A 20,178-nucleotide genomic window follows, 5' to 3' on the forward strand; every position below is an offset into this window, starting at 1 on the left:
CAAGTAATACAAATCTATGGGAACAAATGCAGATATTTAGAAGGAAGTTTGACACGCAGTTTGACGTGTACTTAGCATAACCACAGTGGTAGTTCCCCACTAAGGCCTATGTCCTTAGCCAGAGGTTTCTGACTAGGTTTACATTATCAGACGTGAAATCAATCCTGTGGAACAGGCCTCAAAGCCAATCAGAAAACAGTTGGTTAATCCCATAACATTTATGCCACTACAGCACTAGTAGGCATATCTTGCCTGGCAGGTTGGTTGTGGAATATGCAGGGCCCACAGCTGAGTAGGACTGTTGATAACTTTTCTCCCCAAGTAGCTTACATAACACCTTCTGGTAAAAAGAAAGCTAGCTGGCAGGGAAGAAGCTTCCAGCTCAGTTCCAGTTTAGTTTATCTATGTCCTTTAACTAAAATGTGTGGAGGACTTACCATCCAGTTTTGGTGGGCAACCAAGAGCAATAGCAATTGCCTATATTGTTTGAGGGGCCTCTGTGGCCTCCCTGATCAACAACTCATTGGGAGGTATCTCATCCATGGCGCTGGCATTTATGATCTATAGTTTCTGAGAGCAGCTTTATCTACTCATGTAGAGGAGCTTTGCTCAAACACTTAAAATGTATATATAATTTTTTGTTGTTCTTATGAGATAGGGTCTTGCTTTAGCCTAGACTGACCTGGAATTAACTATGTAGTCTCAGGCTGGCCTTGAACTCATAGCAATTCTCCAGCCTTCCAAGTGCTGGGATTAAAAGTGTGCACCACCACACCGGACCCATGTGTGTGTATTAATTGGCCTATCAAGTAGTAGGTTCCATATGGGTCTTTCACATGTACTTGGATTCATCCATTCATCACCCCTTCTGTCTCTCATCTCTGTGCCCCACCCCTACTTAAACTTTCCTCTCCCACAATTACCCTCCTCAAGTAGTATGTCCCATGTATTTTTCTATTTCCCCATAAAACCTCTCCCTGTAGCCTCTTTCAAACTTCTTGGCCTCTATAGTCACTCTAGCTTATAAAACTATTAATTTTCATGTCATCCTTGCACAGGGGCCATGCCAGTCTCTGTATTACTCCAATTTTAGTATGTGTGCTGCTATAGTGACCACACACTTGGCTTTTTACATGGGCGCTGGGGATCTGAACACAGCTCTTCATACTTACACAACAATCATATTACCAACTGAGCCATCTCCCCGAACCCCTCAGTGAAATGTTTTTTGATTTTTTTTTTTGGTTTTTTTTTTTTTTTGTTTTTTTTTTGAGGCAGGGTCTCATTCTGGCACAGGCTGACCTGGAATTTACTATATAGTCTCAGGGGGCCTTGTACCCATGGCGATCCTCCTACCTCTGCCTCCCAAGTGCTGGAATTAAAGGTATGCACCACCACACCTGGCTAAAATCTTCACTTAGTTATTTGTGGTGCTAGGGATTATACCCAGGGCCTTGTGTATGATAGGTAAGTGCTCTGCCACAGAGCTGCATCCTCAGCAAGAGTTAACTCTTGAAAGGTGAGTAGGAAAGGAGATAGGTAGCTAAGGCATCACTACTTCACAGTCAGCCTGAGAAATATTACAGAATGCTATAAACACAGTAGACTGAGGGGTAGTTATATTAGTTTTCTTTTACTTCTATAAGTTACTAAAAATGTGATGGCTAAAAACAACACAATATTGTGTTAAAATTCTGGAAGCTAGAAGTCCATACTGGGTCTCACTGGGCTCAATCAGAGTCATATTCCTTCTGAAGGCTCTAGGGGAAAATCTATTTCCTTGGCTTACGGCCTCTTCCGCCAACTTCCATGTCAGCAATGGCCAAATCTCAGACTGTATCAACCTGACAGTGGATCTCCTACTTTCCTCTTTCACTTAAAGAGCCCATACAGTTGCACTGGGCCTATCCAAATAACTCACAAACATCTCCCCATCTCAAGGTCAGTTGATTAGTAACTCCTCCCGTGCCATGTAACATAACATAGACATAATCACATTCTTACTACTAAGATGTCTTTGAATAGCTATTATTCTAACGTAATGATTAAGAGTGCACATACTAGAATCACATTGTTTGTATTCATATGTTCTATCTCCTTTAAAATTTTATGATCTTTGGCAAGTTACAGAACTTCTCTGTACCTCAGTATGTTGTTATCTGTTATATAGGATAACAGAAGTAATTACATAACTTTGCTGTGGTGAGGAATAAATGATTTAATGTGTGCATAAGTACAGGGAGACCCTTCTTAATGAGGTTTTGAGTGGGGTTTTTTCTTTTTCTTTTTTTTTTTTTCTTTTTGAGGCAGGGTCTCACTTTAGCCCAGGATTACCTGGACCTCATTCTGTAGTCCCAAGCTGGCCTTGAACTCAACGGTGATTCTCCTACCTCAGCCTCCTGAGTATTGGGGCCATTATATCTGGCAGATTTTGACTTTAAAAAAAATAAACTTATTTATTTGAGATACAGACATAGAGTGAGAATGGGCATACCAGGGCCTTCAAGCCACTGCAAATGAACTCCAGATGTATGTGCCACCTTGTGCTTCTGGCTTACATGGGTACTGGGGAATTGAACCTGGATCCTTTGGTTTTGCAGGCAAGTTCCTTTACTGCTAAGCCATTTCTCCAGCCCAGATTTTGACTTTTTTTTGGCGGGAGGAGGGGTTAGACGTAGGGTTTTGCTCTAGCCCAGGCTGATCTGGAATTCACTATGTAATCTCAGAGTAGCCTGGTGGCACATACTTTTAATCCCAGCACTCAAGAATCTGAGGTAGGAGGATTGCCATTAGTTTAAGGCCAACCTGGATACAAAATGAGTTGTAGGTTAGCTTGGGCTAGAGTAAGACCCTGCTCAAAAAACAAAAAACAGGCTGGAGAGAGGGCTCAACAGGTAAAGGTACTTACTTGCAAAGACTGCTAGCCCAGGTGTGATTCCCCACTACCCATGTAAAGCCAGATGGACAATGTGGCTCATGCATCTAGAGTTTGTAACAGCATGAAGCCCTGTTGTACCCATACTCTTTCCCTTCCCTATTTTCTCTCTTTTTTTATGCAAATAAATAAAACATTTTTTTAAGTAAGGTGGAAACCAGATGCACAAGGCAGAGCATGCATCTGAAGTTCAATTGCAGTGGTTAGAGGCCCTGGCACACGGATATTCTCTCTCTGTCAAATAAATAAATTAAATTAAAATATTTTAAATAAGGTGGAGAGCTGGGCCTGGTGGTGCATGCCTCTAATCCCAGTGCTCGGGAGGCAGAGGTAGATGGATCTGGATCACTGTTTGAGGCCATCTTGAATTACAGGTCAGCCTGAGCTACAGAATGAGACCCTACTTTATAAAACAAGCCAGGGGCTGGAGAGATGGCTTAGCAGTTAAGGCACTTGCCTGCAGAGCCAAAGGACCCAGGTTCAACTCCCCAGGACCCACATAAGCCAGATGCACAAGGGGGCACATGCATCTGGAGTTCATCTGCAGTGGATGGAGGCCATGGTGCACCCATTCTTTCTCCCTATTTGCCTATTTCTTTCTCCCTCTTTTTCTCTCTCAAAAGATTAAATTTAAAAAAAATCCAGGTGTGGTGGTGCATGCCTTTAATCCCAGCACTTGGGAGGCAGAGGTAGGAGGGTTGCCAAGTGTTCGAGACTACCCTGAGACTACATAGTGAATTCCAGGTCAGCCTGAGCTAGCATGAGACCCTCCCTCAGAAAACAACAAGAAAAGGTGGAGAGCAATTGAGGAAGAAATTTTGCTTACACACACACACACACACACACACACACACACACACACACGTGCACATGAACACTTACCTACACATACATAACAACTTAAATATCACATCTGTTTGGAAGTCTCCTAAACCCTAATCCCCCGCCTTTACTACCTATCCCTATTCTGTGGTCATGCACCATGTATTGCTTGCTGATTGTTACCATTGAGATTTATTCCTTCAATTATATTTACTTGTTTGTTTCTCCCACTAGACACTGTTCTTTCTCATCTTCATATCCCCAGACTTCAATCTAGTATGTAGCACATATTAAGGCCTTATATAATGTTTGGTGAATAACGGAACATCTTAAAGTTGCTATTGGAATATCATATTCATCCTAAGGTTTAAAAATCAAGTTTTTGGGCTAGATGGTGCAGTTGATAGGATTGTAGAGTAATACAATCTTGATTCAAAAGAATTACTGACACTAGAGATTTTTCCTAGGAAGAACTCCACCTCAACTCCTCAAATGATGCTGCAGATGCATTTAGAACCCTGAGTGACAGCTTAATGAGAACACCTACCTTCTATCTGATCGGTTTTTGTATGGAATCGGGTTTTGTATAATGTACAAAAAATGGTTTTGTTGCTGGACGTGCTGGCGCATACCTTTAATCCCAGCACTTGGGAGGCAGAAGTAGGAGGATCATCATGAGTTCGAGGCCATCCTGAGACTGCATAGTGAAATCCAGGTCAGCCTGAGCTAGAATGAGACCCTACCTTGGAAAACCAGAAAAGAAAAAAAAAAATGGTTTTGCTTCAGTTTCGAAACTGAGTGAAAAGGATTGTCCTAATTGGATTAGTTTTGTCATTCTTGCTACTCCACACAGGTCAGGGTCAAGTTGCAAGATGGAACAAAAGAATGGAGCCAGGGGGTAATATGAGGCCTCTACCAAAATGCTATAAATGTTAGGAATGTCATTCTTACCCATATATGAAACCTTTAGATACAGAATGTTATGTGGGATTTGCATTTATCTCCATTTTAAAGAGGCCATTTTGGAAATAAATGTCATAGAGTTTAGAAAAGATGAGGTTTAAGATCATCTGAAATTTTCTTTTGATGACCATAAAGAATTTGATTATAATTCATGTGATGCTTAATGAATAGGCATTTTTCTTTAGACCAGTTAAGGTTAGGATCTGTCTGACATGAGAAATTCTTTAAATATAGGAATAAGGAAGCCAGCGAGAGATATAGTCAAACACTTAATTAGCATTTTTAGTACACTCATATGGCAGACAGTATTCTAAGTACATTACATGTACATATATGAAATCTATAAACTCATTTAATTACAATTCCAGAACATCCTGTGACTTAATTCAGTATACAAAGTATTAGAAAAAATAGGCAGGAAATCTTTTCCCTCCAGGAAAATGGTGCCTATAAGTTTTGTTTTGTTTTAGACAGGGTCTCACTATGTAGTACAGACTGACCTCCTACATCTGTTTTCTGAGTTCTGGGAGTGAAGGTGTAGACCATAATATTTAGCTTTTGCTTGAATTTTTAATGCTTGAAAATCTGGATCATATCTCTCTACTTCCTCAGTGTGGATTGAAAATGACCAGCTGTTCCATGCAACTGCCACCATGCCTTCACCATAATGAACAGTATAACCTCAGTCTATAAGCTAGAATAAACCCTTCTGTACATAGGCTGCATTTGAGAGGTATTTGTTGCAGCAATAAGTAACTAGTATGGAAAATTGGTATCATGTGGAGCCATTACTGTGATATACCTATGTGGTGCTTATACCTTTGAAACTGGATTGTAGGAGGAATGTAGAAAAGCCCTTGGATCTTGTAAGCAGCTTAATGGACCATTCTGGTGGGAACTGAGATAAGAATGCTGAGAGAAAGGTGGACAGTGGACGCCTGACTCAAAAGATTTCAGAAAGGACAAGGATTCTGTCAGGAACTGGGTGAGGAGCTAGTCATATGTCATTCTGGCAAAGAACCTAGCTGCATTTTGCCTGTGTCTTTAGAACTTGAGCCCATGTAAAGCCACATATGCAAAGTGGCTCATGCATCTGGAATTTGTTCTCAGTGGCAAGGCGCCCTGGCACACCCATACTTTCTCTATCAAATAAATAAAATTTAAATTAAAAAAAGAGATGAGGGCTGGAGAGATGGCTTAGTGGTTAAGTGCTTGCCTGTGAAGCCTAAGGACCCCAGTTTGAGACTCAATTCCCAGAACCCACGTAAGCCAGATGCACAAGGGGCACATGCATCTGGAGTTCGTTTGCAGTGGCTGGAGGTTATGGCATACCCATCCCCTCTCTGTCTGTCTGTTGCTCTCAAATAAATAAATAAAAATAAACAAGAAGAAAAAAGAAATGAAAGGCTGGAGAGATTGCTTAGTGGTTAAGGTACTTGCCTTCAATGCCTTATGACCCAGATTTGATTCCCCAGTACCCCCATAAAGCCAGATGTACAAAGTGGTACATATATCTGGCCATTGTTTACAATGGCTAGAGATGCTGGTGCATCCATTCTCTCTCCCCCTCGCAAATAAATAAAACATTTCTTAAAAAAAAAAAAGTTAAGGAGGGGGGCTGGAGATACAGCTTAGTGGTTATGGTGCTTGCCTGAAAGCCTAAGGACCCAGGTTCAGTTCCCCAGTACCCTCATAAGCCAGATGCACAAGATGGTTCATGCATCTGGAGTTCATTTGCAGTACCTGAAGGTCCTGGTGTGCCCATTCTCTATCTGCTTATCTTTCTCTCAAATAAGTAAATAAATAATATATTTTTTGAAAATTTATAAAGGGGGGCTGGAGAGATGGCTTAGTGGTTAAGATGCCTGCAAAGCCAAAGGACCCAAGTTAAATTCCCAAGGATCCATGTAAGCCAGATGAACAAGATGGTGCATGCATCTAGAGTTTGTTTAAAGCGGCTAACAGCTCTGATGTGCCTATTCTTTCTCTCTATCTGCCTCTTTCTGTTTCTCTCAAAAAAAAATAAAAAAGTTAAGCAACTGATGGGGGGAAAGCTTAAAAAAACTAAAAAGTAGGCTGGAGAGATGGCTTAGCGGCTAAGTGCTTGCCTGTGAAGCCTAAGGACCCTGGTTTGAGGCTCGGTTCCCCAGGTCCCACGTTAGCCAGATGCACAAGGGGGCACACGCGTCTGGAGTTCATTTGCAGAGGCTGGAAGCCCTGGCGCGCCCATTCTCTCTCCCTCTATCTGTCTTTCTCTCTGTGTCTGTTGCTCTCAAATAAATAAATAAATAAATAATTTTAAAAAAACTAAAAAGGGCTGAAGAGATGGCTCAGTAGATAAGGCATTTGCCTGCAGTGCCTAACCAACCAGGTTTGATTCTCCAGTACCTACATTAAGCCAGAAGCATAAGGTGGTACATTGTCTGGAGTTTGTTTGCAGCAGCTGGAGGCCCTGGCGCTCCCATTCTTTGTCTGTCTGTCTGATTGCAAATAAACTAATTAATATTATTTTAAAAAAAAAAAAAAAAGGCAGGGTTAGAGGGGTGGCTTAGCAGTTAAGCATTTGCCTGCAAAATCAAAGGACCCAGGTTCAATTCCCCAGGACCTATGTAAGCCAGATGCGCAAGGTGGCACATGCATCTGGAGTTCATTTACAGCTGTTGAAGATCCTGGCATACCCATTCTCTCTATCACCCCCCCCCTTTCTCTTGCTCTCAAATAAATAAACTAATTTTTAAAAAAGGTAGACAGCTTTCCTGAAGTTAACACCTAAGCTTGTCCTTTGGCTTTGCATACACATGCCAAAAAAAACTAAAACATTAAAGAAAAGTCTTACTTTTTATTTTATTATTATTATTATTTTTGTTTTGTTTTGTTTTGTTTTCTGAGGTAGGGTCTCGCTCTAGCTTAGGCTGACCTGGAATTCACTGTGTAGTCTCTGGTTGGCCTTGAATTCATGGCGATCCTCCTACCTCTGTCTCCAAAGTGCTGGGATTAAAGGCATGCACCACCACACCCAGCTAAGAATATTTTGGTGAACTCTATATGTGAATGCCTGGACTTGAGAGGTCTCATTGTTCTTTAACTCTAGTTGCTGACACAGATGGAGAGCAGACTACTGAAGCTGATGTTGAGAAGGGCCATGACTGTTCTTCAGTGTTAATACAAGGAAAACCTCTTGATTTGCCAGAAGAGTCTGGGAGGGGAGCAGATGGCAGCAAGAAGGGCCCTTCAGCTTACTCAGCTGCTCTGAGGAGTTTAGGGTGACCTCTCTAATACAAACAAATCTAGTAGCTCTCAGAGTAATGGGGCAGCATCATTTGTATTCTCGAATAACAATACTGCTCCTCACTTTACCTTTCACACCCAGTCTATGGGCGCCATCTGCTTCTTGTCAGTTTATGTAGGTCCTGACCCTGGCTAGTTGGGATTATTGAATGATATCTCTGGGAAATGTGTTTGTTACAAATTACTTTCATATGAATCTGATAGGCAGATGAATATTGTGCCAATTTGTATAATTAAGAAACTGAGGCAAAGAAAAATTGAAGGACATTAGAATACAACTCAAGCATTCTCATTCCTAATCTTTATATTTTCATGTTAAAGCTATAGAACTATGCCAGTGCTCTTGTTTAGGCATTAGCCAAAAAGCTTTTGAGTAAAGCTTTCTAAAAAGGAAGTTAGGGCTGGAGAGATGGCTTAGCGGTTAAGCACTCGCCTGTGAAGCCTATGGACCCCGGTTCGAGGCTCGGTTCCCCAGGTCCCACATTAGCCAGATGCACAAGGGGGCGCACGTGTCTGGAGTTTGTTTGCAGTGGCTGGAAGCCCTGGCGCACCCATTCTCTCTCTCTCCCTCTATCTGTCTTTCTCTCTGTGTCTGTCGCTCTCAAATAAATAAATAAATAATGAACAAAATATTAAAAAATAAAATAAAATAAAATAAAAAGGAAGTTAATTATTTTATAAATGTAACTTCTAGGGGCTGGAGAGATGGCTTAGTGGTTAAGAGCCTATGAAGCCTAAGGACCCCAGTTCAAGGCTCAGTTCCCCAGGACCCACGCTAGCCAGATGCACAAGGAGGCGCACGCATCTGGAGTTTGTTTGCAGTGGCTGGAGGCCTCCTTCCCTCCCTCCCCCCCCTCTCTGTTGCTCTCAAATAAATAAGTAAAAATAAACAAAAAATTATAAATGTAACTTCTGGTTTTAAGACTTCTCATGGTTATTCTTTTGTTAGGTGTCAGGTAAGATTTTACATAGTCTCACACACGCATGTGTACAGATCATGTGTCTACATATCCATGTTATATTTCAACTGACTATAAGGAAAACTCTTCTTTCTGGTAAGCCACAGCTTTCCTTTTTCCTGCCTGGCTGAAACAACACTCATTTTCATGCATTAGCACCTGCCTGGAGGCCTGGTGAATCAAAAGAGCAGTGAGCAAAGTGGTTTTAATTGCCCAGGCTTTGCTAGAGCTTTTCTTACACTCAGAAACACAAAAGACTTTGAATGGTGTCAGAGGGCTATCCTGAGAAGTGCTTTCCTTTAGAACTCTAAGCAGGCGACTCCTTCACTGTGGGGAGACATTGTTTTGTACAGATGAGTTCATGAGCTCATCTTCAGTCCTACTGTGAGAATGTCACAGGCCACTTGATAGTTGTAGCTGCTGTGAACATTTGACTAGGAAGCCAGGCAAATGTCAGTTTACTGACTTGTTATTAATGCAGGATTCCATCTTTGTAGAATTACACTTGTTAAATACTTTAACAAAGTTTTGTATATATAATATAAACTGAATAATGTCATATTCACTATATTATAGTGGGTAACAGTACAAGTTGTGGAACCAGACTGCTTGTGCTCAAACAAGTTACGTGATCTTAGACATGTTCCTGTATTTCTCTGAGCCTCAGTTTTCTTATCTAAAAGGAAAAAGAGAAAAAAATTTACCTTGTTGAGCGACTGTAACTTGCTAATATACGAAAAGAATTTAGATATTATTGTCTAATATGTAGTAAATGTTAGCTAATAAAATGATTCATATTTGGATGGAGATATGGCTTGGCAGTTAAGCAGCTTGCCTGCAAAGCCTAAGGAACCAGGTTCAATTCCCCAGTACCCATGTAAGCCAAAGTGGCACATGTGTCTGCAGTAGCTACAGGCCTGGTCTCACCCATTCTCTTTCACCTGCCTCTCTCTCTCAAATAATATTTTATTTATTTATTTATTTATTTATTTATTTATTTATTTATTCATTTATTTATTTATGTGTGAGAGAGAAATAGGTAGGGACAGAGAGAGAGAGAGAGAGAGAGAGATAATAGGTGTGCCAAGGCCTCCAGCCACTGCAAATGAACTTCAGATGCATGCACCCCCTTGTGCATTTGGCTGACATGGGTCCTCAGGAATTGAACCTGGGTCCTTTGGCTTTGCATGGAAATGCCTGAACCTCTAAGCCATATTTCCAGCCCTCTCTTTCAAATAAATAATATATATATTTTTTTGGTTCTTCAAGGTAGGGTCTCACTCTAGCCCAGGCAGAACTGGAATTCACTATGTAACTCTCCATGTGGCCTCTAACTCAGTGATCCTCCTGCCCCGACCTCCCCAAGTGCTGGAATTAAAGGTGTATGCCACACAGCATATTTTACATTTTTATTTATTTTATTGTTTGGTTTTTCAAAGGAGGGTCTAACTGTAGTCCAGACTAGCCTGGAACTCACAGAAACCCTCCTACCTCTGCCTCCTGAGTACTGGGATTAAAGGCATGCCTGGATTTATTTTACATCTTTAAAAGCAGTCAGGTGGGACTCACTGCTCAAGCTAGAATATTTAAGTTTGATCCCCAGAGCCCACATTTTTAAAAAAAGGAGTCGGGCTGGGGAGATGGCTCAGCAGTTAAAGGTTGCAATATCTGCTGACTAGAGTTCAGTTCCCTAGGACCTATGTAATTCCAGTTGTACAAAGTGGCACATACATCTGCAGTCCATCTGCAGTAGCAATAGGCCATGATGTGCCTATTATAATTCTCTTTCTTTCTCTCTATGCTTACAAATAAACAAAATTTTAAACTTAAAAAAAAAAAAAGCCATGGTGGACTTCTGTATTCCCAGAATACTGACAGTGATGGCAGGATAGGAAGCAGAGATAAGAGAATTTCCCACAAGCTCATGGGAAGCCCAGCAAAGAAATAGTGAACTATAAGCTGGAGAGTAGGCTCAGCAGTTAAGGCACTTGCCTGTGAAGCCTAAGGACCCCGGTTCAATTCCCCAGTACCTACATGTTGCAGTCAGGTTCACATTGCTGGCAGAAATCACCTAACCAAGAGAAGCTTTTGAGGGAAATAAAAAAAGAGTTTATTTTGGCTTACAGACTCAAGAGGATGCTCCAGGATAGCAGGGAAAACGATGGCATGAGCAGAGGGTGGCTAATACCCCCGGACAATGTAAGGTGGACAATAGCAACAGGAGAGTGTGCCAAACACTGGCATGGGGAAACTGGCTATAACACCCATAAGCCCGCCCCCAACAATATACTGCCTCTAAGAAGTATTAATTTCCAAATCTTCATCAGCTGGGAACCTAGCATTCAGAACACCTAAGTTTATGAGGGATTCCTGAATTAAACCACCACATTCCGCCCTGCCCCCATAAATAATAACTATATATGATATGAAATGCAATGCATTCATCCAACTTTAAAAGTCTCCATAGTTTTTATCAATCCCAATGATGTTCAAACATCCTCATAATCCAAGGTCTTTTAACTGAGCCATATACCAAAAAATCCCCCCAAAAGCCCATAATGGCAAAGAATAAACATTCACACTGCAAAAGATGGCATTGGGCATAGGAAAGAACTATTCAACTAATACAAGATTTAAACAGGGCAAACATCAAACTCTGTAGCTCCAAGTTCAACAACTCTAGTCAGTGACAAGTCTCCATGTCCAGTAATTCTAACCAAATCTCCATCAGCTGGGAATATAGCATTCAGAACACCTAAGTTTATGGGGGACACCTGATACAAACCACCACACTGCATAAGCCAGCTGCATAAAATGGTACATGCATCTGGAGTTTGCAGTAGCTGGAAGCCTTGGTATACCTATTCTCTGCCTCTCTTGCTCTTGCTCTCCAATAAATAAATAAGTAAAAACTAAAATAGTTTTCCTTTTAAAAAAAGAAAAGAAAAAGTAGAACAAGAACTCAGGAACCCTGCCTCAAATAAGGTGGACAGGCAAAGATCAAACAAGAAATTTGTCCTCTGACCACACATGTGCTGTGGCGTGTACATGCCCTCCCACAATAATATGTAATATTATATAATATAAAATTATATAAATAATATAAAAAGTTTAAAACTAATATTTACATATTTTTTTGAGGCAAGCCCAACAGACTGGCCTTTTTTTTAATGTGAGACAGCAAGAGTGAAAGAGACAGAATTGGCAAGCCAGGGCCTCTCCAGTCACAGCAATTGAACTCCAGATGTGTGTGCCACCTTGTGTGCTTGTACAACCTTGCATGCTTATGTGGGACCCGGAAAGTTGAACATCGGTTCTTAGGTTTTACAGGCAAGTGCCTTAACTGCTAAGCCATCTCTCCAGCCTTTGTTTCTTTGTTTGTTATGGACATACCAAAGCTTCTCGCCACTGCAAAAAAAGCTCTAGACACATGCACCATATTGTGTACCTAGCTATACATAGGTACTAGGGAATTGAACCCAGGTCAGAGACTTTGCAATCAAGTGCCTTTAACTGCTGAGCCCACTTTTTTTTTTTTTTTTTTCCGGTTTTTCAGTTTTTCAAGGTAGGGTTTCACTCTACCTCACACTGACCTGGAATTCACTATGTTGTTCTCTGAGTGGCCTCAAACTCACAGACATCCTCCTACCTCTGCTTCCCAAGTGCTGGGATTAAAGGAATGTACCACCACATCTGGCCCAGTTTTTGTTTTAAAAAATAGCTGGTTGTGGTGGCACATGCTTCTATAATCCAAGCATCTGGGAAACTGACTAAGGAGGATTACCCAGGCCATCCTGGGCTATAGTCTGAAACACTGTCTCAAAACAAAAAAAGACTATAAAAACTAGTAGAAGTATAACAGCTGCTCATTTGAGGCACAAATATGAATTGTGGAAATTTTTGTCTGGTTTGTTTTGGTTTGGTTTTACAAGGTAGGGTTTCACTCTAGCTCAGGCTGTCCTGGAAATCACTGTGTAGTCTCAGGGTGGCCTCAAACTCATGGTGAGCCACCTACCTCTGCCTTCCAAGTGCTGGAATTAAAGGCGTATGCCACCACACCCAGCTGAATTATGGAAAATCTTAATGAATCAAGATCATTAACATGGGCTAGAGAGATGGCTTAGCAGTTAAGGTGCTTGCCTGCGAAGCCTAAGGACCCAGGTTTGACTCCCCAGTACCCATGTAAGCCAGATGCACAAGGTGGCACATGTGTCTGGATTTTGTTTGCAGGGGCTGGAGGCCCTGGCATGCCCATTCTTCTCTATCTGCCTCTGCCTCTCTCTCCCCTTTCTCCTCAAATAAATAAATTTTTTTTTTTGGTTTTTTGAGGTAGTGTCTCGCTATAGCTCAGACTGACCTGGAATTCACTATGTAGTCTCAGAATGGCCTTGAACTCAGGGCAGTCCTCCTACCTCTGCCTCCCAAGTGCTGGGAATAAAGGTACACACCACCATGCCCGGCTCTAAAATATTTTTTTAAAAAAGATCATTAACTAGCAGGGTTAATGTGCTTATAAGGAATTTACAATCTAAAGGAAAAGACAAACATGAAAACTAGTAATTATATTGATAATCCATTACTATAATAGAGATATGACTGATGAAAAATGAGAGTTCCAGAGGAAGCACTTAACTATTTGTTCAAAGAGATCAGGGAAGACTTCAGTGTAGCTATCATTTGAGCCAACAAGTAAGATTGAGAAGGGGACAAGAAGGTCATGCTTGGTATAGGGAACTTTCATATAAAAGCATAAAGCTGAGATGCACAAGGTGGCACATGTAACTGGAGCTCTCTTGCAGTGGCGAGAGGCTCTGTGTGCCCATTCTCTCTCTCTCTATATGTGTGTGTGTGTGTGTGTGTGTGTGTGTGTGTGTGTGTGTGTGTGTACACACACATACCTGCCTCTCTCTCTCTTAAATAAAAAATGTTGTTTTAAAAAAAGAAAAAACAGAACTTCCGGCTAAGGTAGCAGCATAGGAACCACACCAAAGCAGCCTAAGAGAGAAAAAGCCCCTCCCTCCCAAAAAAAAACCCAGCAAAATACACTCTTCTACTAAAAAGTGAGGGGTATGAGAAATTACCAATAGCAACAGAGAAGCAGGAGAGATCCAGAGCATCTGGAGCCCACACAGGCAGGCAGAAGCAGCTCCAGCAGCAGGTCCGTGGAGCCATAGCTTCAAGGCTCGGCTTGAGCTGCAAGAAAAGCCAGGTGAGGCGATTTTCTACTCACACTGGAGCTACTCACAAACTTAAGAAACGTGAAGGGAGGACCACAGGGACCAACAGAGGACTAGATCATGAGGTAGAGCATCATGTGGATCTGTGGGAGAACTAAAGCCACCACCTACAGCCTCCCCTCCCCCATTTTCAGCACAAGCACCAGCAAGCACCAGAGACCTGGGGAAGGCAGCTCACAGCACCCAGAACCCATAACCAGAGCAGTGATCCAGCGACCCAACCATCCTGCTTGAACCCACAGGGCACCAAAGAGGGACCATAGCAGGAGCACAGCACAGCTGAGACCAAAATCATCCCAAAAGGTAACTGGGATTACACCAAGTGACCCACCAAATAAGCCTGGTATATAGGCTTGAATTGGAAGTGCTAATTGCATATCAGGATAAATTATATGTTAAATCTGATGATTGGTTGGATTTGCCATTCTTAAATAAGCTATATTTTGGGCTTGTTGTTTGTTACTTCCTAATTTATAGTGGCTTTGTTTCCTCCTTTGTTGTACAATAGGGAAGGGTCTCACTTGGTCACAAGCTGACTTGCCCTCAAAAGACCAGAAATCTTAATCTCCTGACAGGATTAAGGGTGTGAGGCAACACCCACCTTAAGGGATTGACACTTTGTTAGAGGATCTGGTTGTCATAATACCTACTCTTGCATAAATACACTGTGCTGTTTTTCATTGAATGTGTGCATTGTTCAGTTAAATTTTAGAGCCTGCCTATATTTTGTTCAACTCAGCCTACTTGAATACTCTCATAGCAGGCAAATCCAACATCTAGGGTCACTTTTGTAACTCTGAGAGTCTTGAGAACCACATCTAGCACATTAAGCTCCTACCCCGAATATATATAACATCAGATTGATTGATTCATCTAATAATACTTCAGCTAACTAGGAAATCCAAGCATTAAATTAACCCAAGATGCAAAAATATGTACATTATAACACCAAAAACACCAAAAATCAAGACAATGTAAATCCACCAAAAAGTATTAATGCATCAGAAATGACCTCCAGTGAGAATAAGTTAGAGGAAATGCCTGAGAAAGATTTGAAAAGAATGATTATAAATATGCTCAAAGAAGTCAAAGAGGACTGGGCGTGTTGGTGCACACCTTTAATCCCAGCATTTGAGAGGCAGAGTTAGGAGGATCACAGTGAGTTCAAGGGCACCCTGAGAATACATAGTGAATTCCAGGTCAGCCTGAACTACAGTGAGAACCTACCTCAAAGAAAAAAAGAAGAAGTCAAAGAGGAAATCAAAGGAATCAAAGAAGACACAGGAAACCAATTTAATGAAATAAGGAGATAAATGTAAGACATAAATAAGGAAATAGAAATAATAAAGAAAAACCAGTCAGAATTACTAGCAATGAAGAACACAGTGAATGAAATTTTAAAAACTCTGTAGAAAATCTCACCAGTAAAATGGATGAAGGAGAGGACAGAATATCTAAACTGGAAGACCAGGTGGCAGATCTAATATAGTCCAACAAAGAGAAAGATAAACTAATAGAAAAGTATGAATGGGAATTTCACGATATTCGTGACACTATGAAAAGATTAAACATAAGAATTCAGGGTATAGTAGAAGGAGAAGAATTTCACTCCAAAGACATAGTAGGCATTTTCAACAAAGTCATAGAAGAAAACTTCCCCCAAATTGGGAAAGAGGTGCCAATGCAGATACAGGAATCCTTTAGAACACCAGACAGACAAAACATGGAAAGAACCTCTCCTTGTCATATAATAATTAAACTACCAAACATACAAACCAAAGAAAATATATTGAAAGCAGTTAGAAAGAAAAATCAAGTTACATACAAAGGCAAGTCCATCAGGATTACAGCAGATTACTCAACACAAACTTTAAGAGCCAGAAGGGCTTGGAGTGATATATTCCAAATTCTGAAAGGTAAAAAATGTCAACCAAGTTTACTTTACCCTGCAAAGTTATCCATTGAAATAGACGGAGAAATAAGGACATTCCATGACAAAAGAAGACTGAAGGAATATTTGAAGACAAAACCAGCTCTACAGAAAATACTTGAAAGAATCCTCCATGCTGAAGAGAAAGAAAAGCACACATATAAGGAACCTGGAAAAAATAAACCATACTCATACTAGTTAATACAAGAGAGGAAAGGTAAAACTGGAAGAACTCAAAAAAAAAAAAAGGCAAAAATAAATACACACCTTTCAATAATATCTCTTAATATCAATGGTCTCAATGCTCCAAGCAAAAGACATAGATTTGCAGACGGGTTAAACAGCAGGATCCTTCAAGTTGTTGCCTCCAAGAAACTCATCTTTCTACAAAGGATGGATACTATCTTAGGGTGAAAGGTTGAAAAACAGTATTTCAAGCAGATGGGCCTAGAAAACAAGCAGAGATTGCTATCCTAATATCTGACAAGGTAGACTTCAGTCCAATGTTATTTAGGAAAGATAGGGAAGGCCACTTTATATTGATTAAAGGCTCATTTCAAAAGGAGGATATTATAGCCCTAAACATATATACACCTAACATGGGGACTCTCAACTTCATCAAACAAATGCTATTAGAACTAAGGCCACAGATAACACCAAACACAGTGGTAGTGGGTGACACTACCATCAATTGACAGGTCATCCCAGCAAAAAATTGTAAACAGAGAGGCATCTGGATTAAATGAAGTCATAGAACACATGGACCTAACAGATATATACAGGGCATTTCATCAAATGCTGCAGAATACACATTCTTTTCAGCAGCACATGGAACATTCTCTAAAATAGACCATATATTAGGACACAAACCAAATCTTAATAAATATAGGAAAATTGAAATAATTCCTTGCATTCTATCTGACCACAATGCAATCAAACTACAAATCAATAAAAGAAAAGCTATAGAGCATACACAAGATCATGGAAACTAAACAATACACTACCAAATGATGAATGGGTCAACGAAGAAATCAAGAAAGAAATCAAAAAATTAATAGAGTCAAATGATATTGAGAATATAACATACCAAAACCTTTGGAACACAATGAAGGCAGTGCTAAGAGGGCAATTTATAGCTTCAAGTGCCTATATTAAGAAAATAAAAAGACCTCAAGTAAACAACCTAATGTTTAACCTTAAAGCCTTGGATAAAGAAGAACAAGGCAAACCGAAAATCAGTAAATGGGAAGAAATAATAAAGATTAGGGATGAAAGAGAAACCAAGAAAACAATCCAAAGAATCAATGAAACAAAGAGTTTGTACTTTGAAAGGATAAGCAAGATTGATAAACCCTTAGCAAATCTAACCAAAAGAGAGAAGAGACAAAAATTAATGAACTTAGACATGAAAAAGGGAACATCACAACAGATTCCAGAGAAATTCAAAAAATCATAGGGACATGCTATAAAAACATATACTCCACCAAGTATGAAAATCTGAAAGAAAGGGATGATTTCTTTGATTTAGATGACCTACCTAAATTAAATCAAGACGAGATTAATCACTTAAATAGGCCTATAACAAGTATGGAGATCCAAGCAGTTATCAAAAATCTCCCAACTAAAAAAAGTCCAGGCCCAGATGGATTCACTAGTGAATTTTACCAGACCTTCAGGGAAGAACTAATACCACTGTTTCTTAAGCTTTTCCATAAAATAGAAAAAGAAAGAATCCTACCAAACTTCTTCTATGAAGCCAGCATCACCCTGATACTAATTATATAAATGGACTGAAGGACAAAAATCATATGATCATCTCATTAGATGCAGAGAAAGCATTTGACAAAATCCAACATCACTTCATGATAAAAGTCCTACAGAGACTGGGAATAGAAGGAACATATCCCAGCATTATAAAGGCTATTTATGACAAGCCTACAGCCAACATATTACTAAATGGAGAAAAACTGGAAGCTTTTCCACTAAAATCAGGAACAAGCCAAGGGTTTCCACTGTCCCCACTTTTATTTAATATAGTTCTGGAAGTCTTAGCCGTAGAAATAAGGCAAGAGACACACATAAAAGGGATACAAATTGGAAAAGAAGAGATCAAGTTATCATTATCTGTAGATGACATGATTCTATACAAAAAGGAACCTAAAGACTCTACCAGCAAACTGTTAGAGCTGATAAACACCTATAGCCATGTAGCAGGATACAAAATAAACACACAGAAATCAGTAGCCTTTCTATATGCTAACAACAAACACACAGAGGATGAAATCAGAGAATCACTCCCATTCACAATTGCATCAAAACTAAATAAATAAATAAAGTACCTTGGAATAAGCCTAACTAAGGAAGTGAAGGATCTCTACAATGCAAACTTTAAAAACACTCAAGTGAGAAATTGCAGAAGAAAGACATCCCTTGTTCTTGGATCAGAAGAATCAAAATTGTGAAAATGGCAATTTACCAAAAGCAATTTATACATTTAATGCAATCCCCATCAAAATTCCAATGGCATTCTTCACAGAAATAGGAAAATCAATCCAAAAATTCATTTGAAATCACAAAAAAATCTTCAATATATAAAACAATTTGGAACAACAAAAATAAGGCTGGTGGTATCACCTTACCTAATTTTAACCTAAACTACAGAGCCATCGTAACAAAAACAGCATGGTACTGGCACAAAAGCAGACATGTAGATCAATGGAACAGAATAGAGGACTCAGACGCAAGTCCAGGTAGCTATAATGACCTGATATTCGATAAAAATGTCATAAATACTCATTGAAGAAAATACAGCCTCTTCTGCAAATGGTACTGGGAAAACTGGATATTTATCTGTAGAAGGATGAAAATAAATTCTTCTCTCTCACCATGCACAAGAATTAAGTCCAGATGGATTACAGACCTTAACATCAGACCTGAAACTGCTAGAGGAAAAAGTAGGGGAAAACCTTCAACATATTGGTCTTGGCAAAGACTTTCTGAACATAACCTTAACTGCTCAGGCAATAAAACCACAGATTAACTGCTAGGACCTCATGAAATTACAAAGGTTTTGTACAGCAAAGGACACTGTAAATAAAGCAAAGAGGCAACCTACAGAATGGGAAAAAAAAATCTTTGTGAGCTATACATGTGATAGAGGATTAATATCTAGGATATACAAAGAAACCAAAAAATTAATAAATAAGAAATAAAACAAGCCAATTAAAAAATGGGCTATGGAACTAAATAGAGGGTTCTCAAAAGAAGAAAAACGGGACTTCCGGTTAAGATGGTGGCATAGGTACCACACCAAAGCAGCCTGGGGGGAGAAAAGACTCAGCAAAATACACACTTTTACTAAAAAGTGAGGTGTGTAGGAAATTGAAGCAGCAGCGGAGAAGTAGAAGAGATCCAGAGCATCCAGAGACCGCACAGGCCAGCAAAAGCTGCCCCGGCAGCTCCGCCAACCGCAGCGGCAGGAGCGGTGCACCAGAAAGCCACCAGACTCGGCTCCAGCTGCAGGAAAAGCCAGGTGCAGGGATTTTCCACTCACACCGGTGCTCTCCGTAGCTCAAGAAATGTGAAGGGAGAGCGGCAGTGAGCAACAGAGAAGCAGACCACAAGGTAGAAGAACACGTGGAACAGCAAGAGAGCTAGAGCAGCTGTGGCTCCCTCCCCTCCCCCACCGCCTGAGCCCAGCTCCAGCGAACAGAGCAGCGGTCCCGGACCGGCCACGCCAACTTGAGCTGACAGCAGGACCCAAGCAGGAGCAGAGTCCGGCAGCAACATCAGTGGCTCCAGCACCAGTAACAGCAGCAGCAGATCCAGTAGCGGCAGTAGCGGCAGACCCAGAAGCAGCAGCTTCAGAGACAGCAGCAGGAGATCCAGTAGCAGCAGCCTCAGTGGCAGCAGTGGCAGTGGACCCAGCAGCAGCAGCTTCAGCAGCAGTGGTGGCTCCAGCAGTGGTAGCTACAGCAGCAGCAGCAGAGGCAGCAGCAGCAGTGGGCCCAGCAGCAGCAGCTTCAGCAGCAGCGGCGACAGACC

The 20,178-nt window shown here is 40.7% G+C and overlaps 1 protein-coding gene and 1 pseudogene across 1 annotated transcript in view; one reads left to right on the top strand and one right to left on the bottom strand.

Moving 5' to 3' along the window:
• The window catches only part of Zswim5 (zinc finger SWIM-type containing 5), a 188,695-nt gene that overhangs the window by 89,261 nt on the left and 79,256 nt on the right, over positions 1 to 20,178 (top strand). The window lies entirely within an intron of this gene.
• Positions 1,024 to 1,117, bottom strand: LOC123461238 (annotated as a pseudogene).

This window comes from Jaculus jaculus, chromosome 5 (genome assembly GCF_020740685.1).
Source record: "Jaculus jaculus isolate mJacJac1 chromosome 5, mJacJac1.mat.Y.cur, whole genome shotgun sequence".
Classification (NCBI taxonomy): Eukaryota; Metazoa; Chordata; class Mammalia; order Rodentia; family Dipodidae; genus Jaculus; species Jaculus jaculus.